Below are 13,081 nucleotides of genomic sequence, written 5' to 3' on the forward strand. Positions count from 1 at the left end.
GGAGAGCCAGTTCCAACTGAAGTTCGTGTAAAATGCAGCCTGGGATGTTGTCCGGTCCCATGGATGCTGTGTTTTTGGCTTTAGAGAGTGCAGCTTTTACCTGCGTAGTTGTGATTACAGGGACTCTGCATTCTTCCTGTATAGATATGGGCCCTTTAGGGGGTGAGAGGGGGGTAAAGTTAGTACTGAACCTATCTGCCAGGATGTTGGCAATATCAGTTGGTTCTGTAATTTTCTTGCTTTTGTGCTGTAACTCAGAGCAGATCTGGGTTTTGCCATAGAGATTCTTTTGGCCATAGTAGTTGGATATCTAGTTTATCCCTTTTGGCATATACTTTTTTGAAGTCAAGGCCAACATCAAGGGCCTTTGGCTGACCAAGTTTGAAGATGACAGCAAACTAGGTACAGTCATAGAATCCACAGAAGACACTAATATCTTCCAAGAAGGGCTGACAAAGACCAATAACTGGTGCTACAACCATGGTCTAAAACTCAATGCCAAAAAATACATAACAGTAGTCTTTGCGTAGTCATCTATCCCCGGAAACTACCTCATTTATAACAAATCCCTGATAACAGAGACAGTAGTCATTGATTTGCGGTTGCATTTAGACAGTAACCTGTCCTTCGACCATCATCTGTCTATGGTAGTGAAACAAAATCATTCTATGTTGTCCAATTTATAAGCAAAGGTATGACATCTAGGTCCAAGGAAGTCATTACTCCACTGTACTCAGCCCTCATCAGGCCTATCATCACATATAATACCCCTTAGGTATGTACTATGACCAGGAACATGCAACAACTGGAACACACACTGAGGTCCCTCACAAAAATAATACAGGGCATTAACAAAATGTCATATACAGATCAGCTCAAAGCCCTATCCCTGTACTCTATCTCCTACTGAGATTGCTGAGGAGTGATCTAGGTCTGGCATACAAGGCATCCCTGGATCTCATCCTGATGGACTTTTTGAAAATCCACAAAACAAATATCATCAGGATTACCTGATCTAGGGACTTGGTTGTGACATAAATAGGACATGTTGGAGGGACAGGTATTTGTCTCAGAGACCACGTTCTTTCTGGATCAGGTGAAGCAGAGTTCTTCCATAACTCAATTCAAATGGACCAGTGGATGGCGAATCAGAAATTCACCCCAGTCAGGCACCTCTATCCCTAATGGACAGAAACAGCCTTTTAATGCTTGACTCCCTGAGCCCTAGCCTGCATATACTCCTTAAAATAATCTTTGGGTACCAAAATTTGTTTGATACTTTTTGCGATGCATGGCTAGGCTTAAAAAGGCCCCCATGGTCATTAGCCTAGTATACACCTCTGAGCTCATGAAAATATGGTTTAATAGCTCATCTAATTGATGGTACTTCTTGTGGACAACAACCCCTCTATGGTGTACTAAAGTGTCATAATTGGAAAACAAGTCCAAGTACCTGATGTGGAAATACAATGCACATCCGTCTGTTCTTCCAAGCATCAAAGATAGGTGTGCTCCATGGTTCTAGGTACACTGGCTGCAATAAATATTCACAAATATGTACTAAGAGGAGGAAAGGGATATCTAATTTGACTTAAAAAAACTAGGTTAACATTCTTTATGTGAGAAATATGTGTGATGTAGTACTTGTACATAAGTAAGAGGAAAAAAATAAACAATCACAGTATAATAGCATCTTAGACATAATTTATATAAAAAGACAGGAAGATCAAAGTACAATATAACATTATTTCAACGTATTTAAAACAGCTACTAATATACATAATGTTGACTGCCACTAGCTCTGGGGAAAAAGTTGTTTTATGTTTGTACTAAATAAACCAATTTTGATCATTAAGTGAATACTTAATTTAGGATATCTATCTATCTATCTATCTATCTATCTATCTATCTATCTATCTATCTATCTATCTATCTATCTCTCTCTGTCTGTATCTATCTATCTATCTATCTATCTATCTATCTATCTATCTATCTATCTATCTATCTATCTATCAATCTATCTATCTATCTATCTATCTATCTATCTATCTATCTATCTATCATAGGTTCATAGGCTAGTATTAGGCTATTGGCCCTAGGGTCTATACAAGCCTAGCCATAACAATTCCCTGGTTATTTTTCCCACAGCATTTACTTCCCTGGACCCCTGTCTAGCAGGGCGACTGATGTGATCCCCGGGGTGAATTTCCTATCTCCCATCCAATCATCAAGGTTACTTTTGAAGAGGACCAAAGAGGCGCTCTGCTTGACATGTATGGGCAGTCTATTCCAGAGTCTGTGGAGTCTCTGGGTCAGGAACTTATCCCTCCAGCATGTTTTGTTCATTGTGATGACAAGGTTTAGATCCTTGGAGCATGTGTCTCTGAGGAATTGGGATTTCTTTAAGTGTAGCATGTCCAACAGCTCTGGGTTTGACATGGCCTTGTATGTTAAGCAGAGATTGCCTGTGAATAGACGATATGCGACAGAGTATAGCTGGAGTTTTTTTAGATGATCAGCATAGGCATCTGCTTTAGGCCTGTGATTCTTTTAGTGAGGTATTTCTGTGACCTTTCCAGTTGTTGCAGATATCCTGAGAGGTACATACCAAATGGGGTGTTGTATTCTATAATGGGTCTAATGAGGGATGAGTACAGTGGGACAATGACCTCCTTTTTTCTGGATGAAAAGCCCTTAGTGATGAGGTGTGCCACATAGAAGGATTTCCTGACTGTTATGGTGATGTGGTTATCGAAGATGAGACCACTGTCCACCTGTGTATCTAAGTCTCTTATCACACTTTCATTCTTTAGTGTACTGCCACCTATGTGGTAATTCACAGGTAAATGTTTTTTCCCAAAGGGGATAACTATACATTTCTTGGCATTGAGCTTGAACCCATGGCTCTGGCACTAAGCATCTGTTTCTGTAAGGCCCTTTTCATAGGTTCATAGGTTCATACTAGGCTATCTGCCCTAGGGCATTTATAAGCCTAGCCAGAGTGTGTTTGGCTTTCGCCACCCATTTTAAATTCATTTTGCTATGCCCTTTTTTAAGGTTAGTATACTGTGCTTCTGTCTAACAGTGACATAGAAGTTATACCCGGGGTAAACCTACGATCTCCCATCCACTCATCAAGATTCCTCTTGAAGAGAGTCAATGAGGGACTCTGCCTAACCTGGACTGGGATTTTATTCCAGAGTGAAGGGAGCCTCTGGGTTATGAATCTGTCCCTCCAGCATGTCCTATTTATTTCAGTGCTGAGGTTCAAGTCTCTCGAGCACATAGCTTGATGGGATTTGGATTTTCTGAGGTGCAGCATGTCCATTAATTCCGGGTTGGACATGGCTTTATACATCAGGCACAGATCACCTCTGAGCAGGCAGTATGCCACTGAGTAGAGCTGGAGTTTCTTTAACCAGGCAGCATATGGCATCTGTTTGAGCCCTTTGATCCTCTTGGTGAGGTACTTTTGGGGTCTTTCCAGTTGCTGCAGGTGTCTGGTAAGGTACATCCCAAAAGGGGCATTGTACTCAATTATGGGCCTGATGAGGGATGAGTAAAGAGGCACAATGACCTCCCCTGATCTAGATGTGTATCCCTTCATGATTAGGTGGACTATATAAAATGTTTTTCTAACCACTTTTGGCCACATGGTTGTCAAATGAGAGATTGCTATCAACTTGGGTCCCCAGGTCCCTAATTACTTCTTCTGTACTTAATGGATTACCACCTATGTGGTAATTTGTGGGCACTTTTTTTTGCCAAAGGGGATGACTATACACTTTTTGGCGTTTAGCTTGAGGCCATGGCTCTGGCACCAGTTATCTGTTTCTATGAGGCCCTTTTGGAGGATGCTTGTGTCGGCTGGAGAGTCGATTATGGCACCCAGTTTGCAGTCATCTGCGAACTTGGTCAGCCACAGTCCTTCCGTGTCGGCCTGTACCTCCGAGAAATATATACCGAACAAGAGAGGTCCCAGGACTAAGCCTTGTGGGATGCCACTTGTAACTGGTTTGGAGTCTGACATGGCTCCAGCAATTCTAACCATGTGGGTTCTGTCCTTGAGCCAGTTTGAAACCCATCTAGTGACATAGGGGTTTATATTTAAGCTGGTGAGCTTATCTATAATGCCCAAGTGGGGTATTGTATCGAAGGCTTTTGCGAGGTCCAGGTAGGCTGTGTGGACCACATTCCCCTTGTCAATGGCCTTGGTGACTGTTTCAAAGAAATCGACCAGGTTTAAGAGGCAGGATCTGCCCTTAACAAAGCTGAACTGGGTAGGATACAGTGTCTGTAGGTCCCCAATATCTTTATTTATGAGGTCCATGATGATCCTTTCCATAGCTTTGCAGACCAAGCTAATCAGGCTTATGGGGCGATAGTTTCCAGGATCCGTTGAGGCACCACCTTTGTGGAGAGGGACCACTGTTGCTGTACGCCACTCTTTGGGTACATATCCTGTAGTAAGGCTGAGATTGAACAGTAGTTTTATGTTTGGGTTTAGCTCTTCTTGGAGTTCATGTAGGACGCAGCCCAGGACACCGTCTGATCCCATTGATGCTGTGTTTTTTGCTTTGGAGAGGGCGGCTCTTACCTGAGCATCTGAGATGTCAGGGGGTCAGCACTCTGCTGGGATAGATATTTGCCCTTTTGGTGAGGAGGGGGGGAGAAGTTTGTGCTGAACCTGTTAGCTAGGATGTTGGCAATGTCTGTGGGTTTGGTGTAATTTTTGTCATTTTGGACTAATTCTGAGCATATCTGGGAATTCCCACCCAAGTTCCTAACACAACTAAAGAAAGCCTTGTGATTATCCTTAGTGTCCTGTGCAATTTTTCTCTCTAGGCTGGCCTTAGATGATTTTATGAGTGCCTGTAGTTTTTTGCTAATACTGATCAGAGATGCCTTCCCTTTTTGGGATTTTGCTCTATCATGTAGTAGCTTCCTCCTTCTATTGTATAGTTTGTTTATGGCTGGGGTCCACCAGACAGGACGTCTGCCTTTGGTGGATTGGTTCTTGGTTTTATTTGGGATTGCATGATCCATGCATTCCTGAAGGTGTTCATAGAATGCGTTTATAAAGGATTCTGCGGTCTGGGCCATATTTTCCACAGGCCCGGGGGCTTTGAAGGATTCCATCTCGGTTTTGAGGAGTGTGAAATTTTCTTTAGAGAAGTTTTTCACTGTGGTTTTCCTGGCAGGGGGTGGGGTCGGGATGTGAATATCCAGTGAGATTAGTTTATGGTCTGATCTTACCAGTGAGGGATACACTTCTGGTCTGGAGCATAGAGTCCCCATGTTGGTGATGATCAGGTCCAGTATGTTTTCCCCTGTTGTGGGAGTGGTAACAAGTTGTTCCATAGCATTTGAGTTTATAAATTCTAGAAACCTTTGGGCTAGGGTGTTGGAGCTAGAGTAATGCTCCCAGTCTATGTTTGGGTAGTTGAAGTCGCCCAATATAATGGTGTTTGGAGAGACCTTCATATTTTCCAGTGTTCTCAGGAAGGCCGAGTGGGGTTCCTGGGTTTGGGAGGGTGGTCTGTAGCAGGCTATAAACTGGAAGGCAGTTTTACCCACTGTTAGTTGCACATGGATAGTCTCTGATGCTTCGTGCTGTGCCACCAACCTGGAGGTGTGGGTATCTTTGTGAATATTGATACTCCCCCTCCTTTTGTGGTTTGGTCCAAGTTTTGAGGCCGAAAAGCATGGTATGAGATATAACCTGGTAGTGCTGGGGTGCTCTCGAGAGCCTTGAACCAGGTTTCTGTTACTGCACAGATATCGATGTTCTCCATGCTAAGGAGAGTTTCAAGTGTGTGCATCTTGAGGTTTAGACTTCTGGCGTTGAGTAGCATTACTCTTAGTTTCTTATCCCTTGTGATACCTATGGAGGTGGGTTTGTCTTTTGAGCCTTGCCTAAAAAAAGCATTATGGGGGTAGCAGGAGCCTTTGCCAATATCCGAAAGCCCAGGGGTGACAGGTGCAAGCCACCCCTAGCGAAGCATCGTGACTTGTCGAGCATGTCATCCCAGGCTGACAGGCATTGGATCCCCTTTGAATGACACCAATACTTAAGCCAATTGTTGTAATTGATCATCTTGTCTTCATATTGTGGCATCATTCTTGGTGAGGGTAAGATGCTACTCAAGGTCAGGGTCATACTGGCCTGGGCTTCATGCTTAGAGAGCTCCTCTATGTCTCTTTTCATGTAGTCCAGGGAGGTACGTCTCAGGTCATTCACACCAGCATGGACAATGACTGAGTCATATTTGTATTTGCCTTGGAGTGACCTGAGTGCTTGTGTTATGTGGCGGATCCTAGCACCCGACAGGCAGCTCACCGTGACCTTCTCCTTGTTCAGCCTGGTGAGCGGGACGTCAGTGTGCCTGACGATAGAGTCAGCTATTACAAGTGTATCAGGTGTGTTGTTTAGCCTTAAGGGATGTGACTGTTCGGCACACTGGCTTTGTGAGCTATGTGTTGCACGTGTTTTGTTTTGGGGTAGTGGTTGCTTGGGTGTCTGCTTTGGAGGTCTCTGCTGCTTAGGCAGATTTTTATTTAGAGCCTCCGAGTATGTTTTTGTGTGTTTATGTGCTTGGTTTGCTGTCATGGTAGGTCTATTTGAGACTGGAATTGTAGTGAGTGTGGTTTCCTTCTCCTCCTGACTGATTACTCCAGTACTGAGTTGAGAGAGCTTAGCCTCCAGTTTGGCTATATGGTTGCATCTCTCACATGTGTTGGAATTTGTTGGGAGGAGGAGAGGGTTGTCTGTGTACATGAGGCAGTTGTAACATTGCCTCAAGATTCCCAGATTCACCAGCTGGACCAGAGAGGAGATTGACAACTGACCTTTGGACATGCTAGAATAGTATTGGGAATTCCTTTATAATTGAAAAAAGGGCCAATGGGGAACAAGGTACTCAAGGGGAGTTTGTGAGGGTGTAGTGCTTTTAATTTTTTAGTGCTGACTTGTATCATTGCTTTAGTGAGCAAGTGCCAGGTAACTTAAATGCAATGTGTTACAGGTAACTTAAATGCAAAAATGACAAACAGTAACTTTCTTTCAAGTGAAACAAGGAAATAAGTACAGTAAGCAATGCAGATATCACTAGGGATCCACAGAATCGCTGAAAAGCCGCGTTTTAGGTGGAATTAGCATTTCAGGGAAATAACAAGCAAACAACAACAAGCATACAAACAAAGCTAGATTCAGCAGGCCTGGATCTAGTCTATGCTACCGCAAACAAGGTGTACCAATTTCAGTAAGAAACAGTTCAAATATGCAGTCACTATAAGCCTTTAACCAGAAATTCCCAGCTCAGAAGGGCAGAGTCCAGCCTCTCCTCCCACAAGAGTGCAGACCACGAACCTTCTTAATGTAAAATAACTGGAATGAAGCCCAAGTGCTTAAGCCAGAACTAATACACTTTTAGAATAACAGACACTGAGCCCTCAATCAGCAGTTCCCAACTTAGAAGGATGTAAGCTACCTGTCCTGCCACCACAGTGCAGGCCACAAACCTTCCTAATGTAAAACAACTGGTCTGAAGCCCAAGTGCATAATCCAAAAGACTTAGAATGATAGCTACACTTTAATCAAGTTACTACCAAGCAGTAATAAATACAACTGAATACTTTAAAGAATGCCTGGATTAGTGCTCAAGTTATACAAACAAAGCTAGATTCAGCAGGCCTGGATCTAGTCTATGCTACAGCAAACAAGGTGTACCAATTTCAGTAAGAAACAGTTCAAATATGCAGGCACTATAAGCCTTTAACCAGAAATTCCCAGCTCAGAAGGGCAGAGTCCAGCCTGTCCTCCCACAAGAGTGCAGACCACAGACCCTCTTAATGTAAAATAACTGGCCTAAAGCCCAAGTGCTTAAACCAGAATGAATACACTTTTAGAATAACAGACACTGAGCCCTCAATCAGCAGTTCCCAACTTAGAAGGATGTAAGCTACCTGTTCTGCCACTACAGTGCAGACCACAAACCTTCTTAATGTAAAACAACTGGTCTGAAGCCCAAGTGCTTAAACTAAAAGGCTTAGAATGAGTTACACCAAGCAGTAATAAATACAATTGAGTACTTTTAAGATGATGCAAAAGCAAAATAAAGTAGGAAGAAACAAACACAGTAAAAGCAGATACATTTTTTTTTTGAGTGAGCAAAAGAAATGGGCCCAGGAGGAGTATCCAAGTGCAAATTTACAAGAGGGGCAGGCAGTTTCAAAGCCACCAAGATTAACACCAAAACAAAAACAGGGAGGGTGGGTGAGGACCTACTGAAAAAAGAGAGTCACAACTTCCAGCTAGATATTGCTCAATGCAACACAAACAAATTAATTTAAATTGTGTATTATTTGAAAAAAGTGCAGATAAAAATTTACTTAACTTCACTTATGCGTTCAGTTGATTGCATGCAGGTCTTAGCTGGCCAAAGCTCACAGTTTAAACAGAAAATAATTCACTGTACCACTTGTATAAGACAGAAACTGAATAACAATGAAGTAAACTACCCCCACTTATCACTGGCTATGCAGGTTTTTTAACAAGCCTTAACTGAAAAAACAAAGTGACAACTTCCAGCTAGATATTGCTCAATGCACATCATTTGGGGATTCAGTAATGGCTCCCAGTTTGCAGTCATCTGCGAACCTTGCCAGCCAGAGTCCCCTAGTGTTGGCCTGTACTCCAGAGAAGCAGATGCCAAACAAGAGTGGTCCCAGGACTGAACCCTGAGGTACTCCACTTGTCACTTGTATGGAGCTGGATTTGGAGTCGGCTACTTTTACAGTGTGGGTTCTGTCAGTAAGACAGTTGGCAACCCATCGAGTGATGTAGGGATTAATGCCCAGCTTAGTAAGTTTATCTATGATTCCAGAGTGAGGGATGGTGTCAAAGGCCTTGGGGAGGTCCAGATAGGTTGTATGGACCACCCTACCCTTGTCCACAGCTCTGGAGACTGACTCAAAGAAGTCAATCAGGTTCAGGAGACAAGATTGGCCCTTCATGAACCCAAACTGCATGGGGTCCAGTGTTTGAAGGTTGCCAATGTCTTTGTTTATAAGTTCCATGATAATATGTTCCATGGCCTTGCAGATCAGGCTCGTCAGACTGATGGGGCGGTAGTTCCCGGGATCCAAGGTGGATCCCCTCTTGTGGAGTGGGATAACTGTAGCTGTGCACCACTCAGTGGGCACAAAGCCTGAGGTGAGGCTATGATTAAACATGACACTTAGGTGAGGTGCCAGTTCATTTTGTAGTTCATGTAGTACACAGCCTGGTTTGTCATCTTGTCCCATGGATGCTGTATTCTTAGCTTTGGACAGTGCGTTTTTTACCTGTGTGGCCATTATTACCAGAATTTGGCAATCTTTCGGTATTGAGATGGGCCCTTTAGAGGGTGAGAGGGGGGGGTGAAGTTTGCACTGAATCGATCTGCCAGGATATTGGCAATATCCTTGGGATCAGTATATTTAATACCATTCTGTTGTAGCTCAGAGCAGATCTGAGCATTGCCATTTAGATTCTTGACATAGCTATAGAGTGCCTTGTGGTTGTCTTTGGAATCTTTGGCAATTTTATTTTTGTAACTAGCTTTGGAGAATTTTATGACGGATCTCATCTTCTTACTGAGGCTGGTAAGGGAGTTTTTTGCATCCTGGGATTTTCCTCTTTTCTGCAACAGTTTCTTCCTTTTGTTGTAAAGTTTGTTTATGGCAAGGGACCACCAGATTGGCTTCCTTTTTTTGGAGGAGAGCATCTTGGTTCTATTGGGGATGGCATGATTCATGCATGAGTGGATGGGTTCGTACAGTGCCTTAGTGTAGGATTCAGCAGTCGAACTTTCAGTTCCCGTGTGATATCTATCTATCTCTATCTATTTATCTAATTTCTTTTGCTAACATTCTTGTGTCAGCTTATATAATGCAAAGAAGGAAAATGCATGAATAATATTAGGTATCTATTTGTTTACTGAATAACTAAACTTATCATTTCAAAGCATACCTTAAGCCTTTGGCTTTCTATATCATATGAACCCTGGAAGAAATAAAACATATTCCTGTTATATTAATGCTGAAAGTGAGTGTATTTCACAAGTAATTTATCATACTAAAACAATGCGTACACTAAGTGGAAGCAGCTTTCCTCTTTCAATCATTTTTGGAATTTTAATCAAAATCTAAACTAATACAGTTATGATGCAAGATGAGACAGGCTGAACTCTTTTTATTAGAAGGTTCATATCAATTAGGAATATGCCTTGTCTACAGATAAGGCTATTGTAAATCTAGTCAGTACATCATATAAGTTTTATTTGTGTACACTGTTGCCTCTCTTTTTGACTCCTCACAGCTGTCCATCAACTTCATTCACTGCCTCTCCTCATCCAGTGGGTTTACTGAATCCACCTGTCCTCCTGCAACATTTTGTCCATAAACATTCAAGGCCCTGTGAGGCCACCTGAGGCAGAGTCACACTGCTGCTGTGAGAGTGTTTTTCCTTTAAGGCATAACCGTTCCCCCTATATGTACATATATTGCTCATGGGGTTGACATTCGGGGGCATTGTGGCATATCATCCACCCCTCCACATGCAGCTCACTCAGTGCCATGCCTATCTTGCAGACAACACCCCAAAAATCCCCATTCTCCATTTGGGGTTAACCATGGCAGTGTGCCCTGATACATGACCCTCCCCTGTCCCCTCTCCCCAGAAGTAGCAATCAGTAAGCCACTCAAGCCCAACCCCCTATGAAGCTCCTCTACTACCTGAGCCGCTATGGAACTCTGGTCATCTGGGTCACATTCAAGGCTACATCCCGCTGCATCACAGAGTCAAGTAAGTTTTGTTTATATTTTATTTGTTAATGGCATGCCAGACTGGAGACTCAAATTTATCATGGGTTCAACGTTTCTTATTAATCTACTAGGCTTATTTTCTCTACCGCCTTTGGAAACTCCACAACTCGAAGATGTGAGACTCAGCAGAAGGTTACACTTTAAAAGATTCACATATAAACTAATCCATTGTGCAACAGGCTTTATACTATGAAATATGCATAATTGTAATGCATATTAAAGTTTAATAGTATCCATTTAGTTTAACAAGTCATTGATACAGGATCCAGACAACTTGATGAGGTGGCGTATGAATATATATAAAAAATAGTATAAACAAATATATGATAAACAGAGAATGGCTGCCAGATGATCTTTGACATTTAATAATAAGTACTATAATTGCAAAGGGCTATCTACAATTCAGTCCTTTGCATACAGAACCAAGAGAACAAGTGACAGATTGACGCTAGAGACTCATATCGTTTTAAATCATGAATCAGTCTAAAGGATTTAGAAGTATCAGAACCTGGTGTGTGATCAGATATATCTGCCTACATAAAATAAACAATAATATGTAAGTTTTCAGTAGGGTTTAAATTCCAGTTAACCTTTTTCATCAGAATAACCACTGTATTTAGGTCATGATGCATTATGCCCCCAATGATGAACAAAGTGATTCTTTGAAATCCCCATAAATTAATAACAATAAATTCACCTTCCAAGCTAATAGAAAATTGACTATAGAAGATTCCATACTAAGAAATATGATGTGAGATTGTATATTTGAAAATATGAAAACAAGACTCATTATAGACTCACCATGTGTGTGTGTGTGTGTCTGTGTGTGTGTGTGTGTGTGTGTGTGTGTGTGTGTGTGTGTGTGTGTGTGTGTGTGTGTGTGTGTGTGTGTGTGTGTGTGTACATAATGCTTGCATGGGCTAATCTTACTAGACTTTCCTGAGATATACAGAAGGCAGGAATTTCATTTACCAGGCCAAAAGCCATATCTATCTATCTATATAGCTATATATATATATATATATATATATATATATATATATATATATATATATGGGTCTACTTCAATTTATCAAAGTTTCAAAACTTCGAAATCCATATGGCCAAGCCCATATGATCGAAGTTTTGAAACTTCAAATGTTTTGAACTGCGATCGCCATACAGAGTGGAATGGGAAAATTACCATTTTCCTCACTGTAGTGCAATGTCAGAATTGGTATATTTAATTAGAAGGGGGTGTGGAGTGCAGGGGGGCTTGCCCCCTGCCTATACTTGAAGAAGAGTAATATGTTTCTGTATGTAGTTGTGCTGCAATATAGTTAGTGTTGGTGTCCTGTGTTTTGAGTTTCAGTATTTTGAGCTTTCAAGATTTTGGTTTCAGTATTTTGAATTTAGAGATTTTGAGATTCAAGATTTAGAAGTGGACCTATATATATATATATATATATATATATATATATATATATATATATATATATATATATATAGTTTCACTTTATAATCTCGAAATACTAAAATATCAAATTTCGAAAGTTCAAAGTGCAGTTATACGAAACTGCATAATATCAAGTGCGGAAATGTAGAATCCACTGTTGTGTTGTTGCGTTCGTGACATGCGGTGCGGTTTGTGGATTTAGCTGGAGAGTATTGGGTAGGGATTTTAGTGTGTGTGAGTGTGTGTAGTGGTGGGTTTTATGTGTCTGTGTATTTAGTGCGACCTCAGAGTTAGTATATATAAGTAGCGGGGGTGTGAGGAGTGCAGCCCCACACATGGGGGGGTGCAGGGGGACTTGCCCCCCTGTTTATAAGTAGGGTAGGTGTGTTTGTTTGTTATGTTGTGTTTGTGTGTGTTGTTTTGTTTGTTGTGATGTCATTAGATATGTGTATGTGTGCTTGTTTGTGTGGTGGTATGTGTATGTGAATGATTGCGATTTTAAATTTTGCGGTTGTGGGTGTCTTTTTTTGGGCTTTCAGCTTTATAGTCTCAAGATACTAAAATTGGGTAATTTAATATTTCAAGATTATAAAATGAATCCACACACACACACACACACACACACACACACACATATATATATATATATATATATATATATATATATATAAATTGCTAATCTCTTCACTTTGTTGTGGGCAGTGAACTCAGTTGCCCTACAAAGGAAACTCATTTCTGTTAGCAATACATGTAGTCTTATCTTTCAGTCACTACCCAAAC

The 13,081-nt window shown here is 41.5% G+C and overlaps 1 protein-coding gene across 2 annotated transcripts in view; it reads left to right on the forward strand.

Annotated features, from left to right (window-relative positions):
- The window catches only part of LMNTD1 (lamin tail domain containing 1), a 1,453,405-nt gene that overhangs the window by 1,295,828 nt on the left and 144,496 nt on the right, over nucleotides 1–13,081 (forward strand). The gene's annotated exons all lie outside the window — the stretch shown is intronic.

This window comes from Protopterus annectens, chromosome 11.part0 (assembly GCF_019279795.1).
Source record: "Protopterus annectens isolate FY-2018-M chromosome 11.part0, PAN1.0, whole genome shotgun sequence".
NCBI classification, from domain to species: Eukaryota; Metazoa; Chordata; order Ceratodontiformes; family Protopteridae; genus Protopterus; species Protopterus annectens.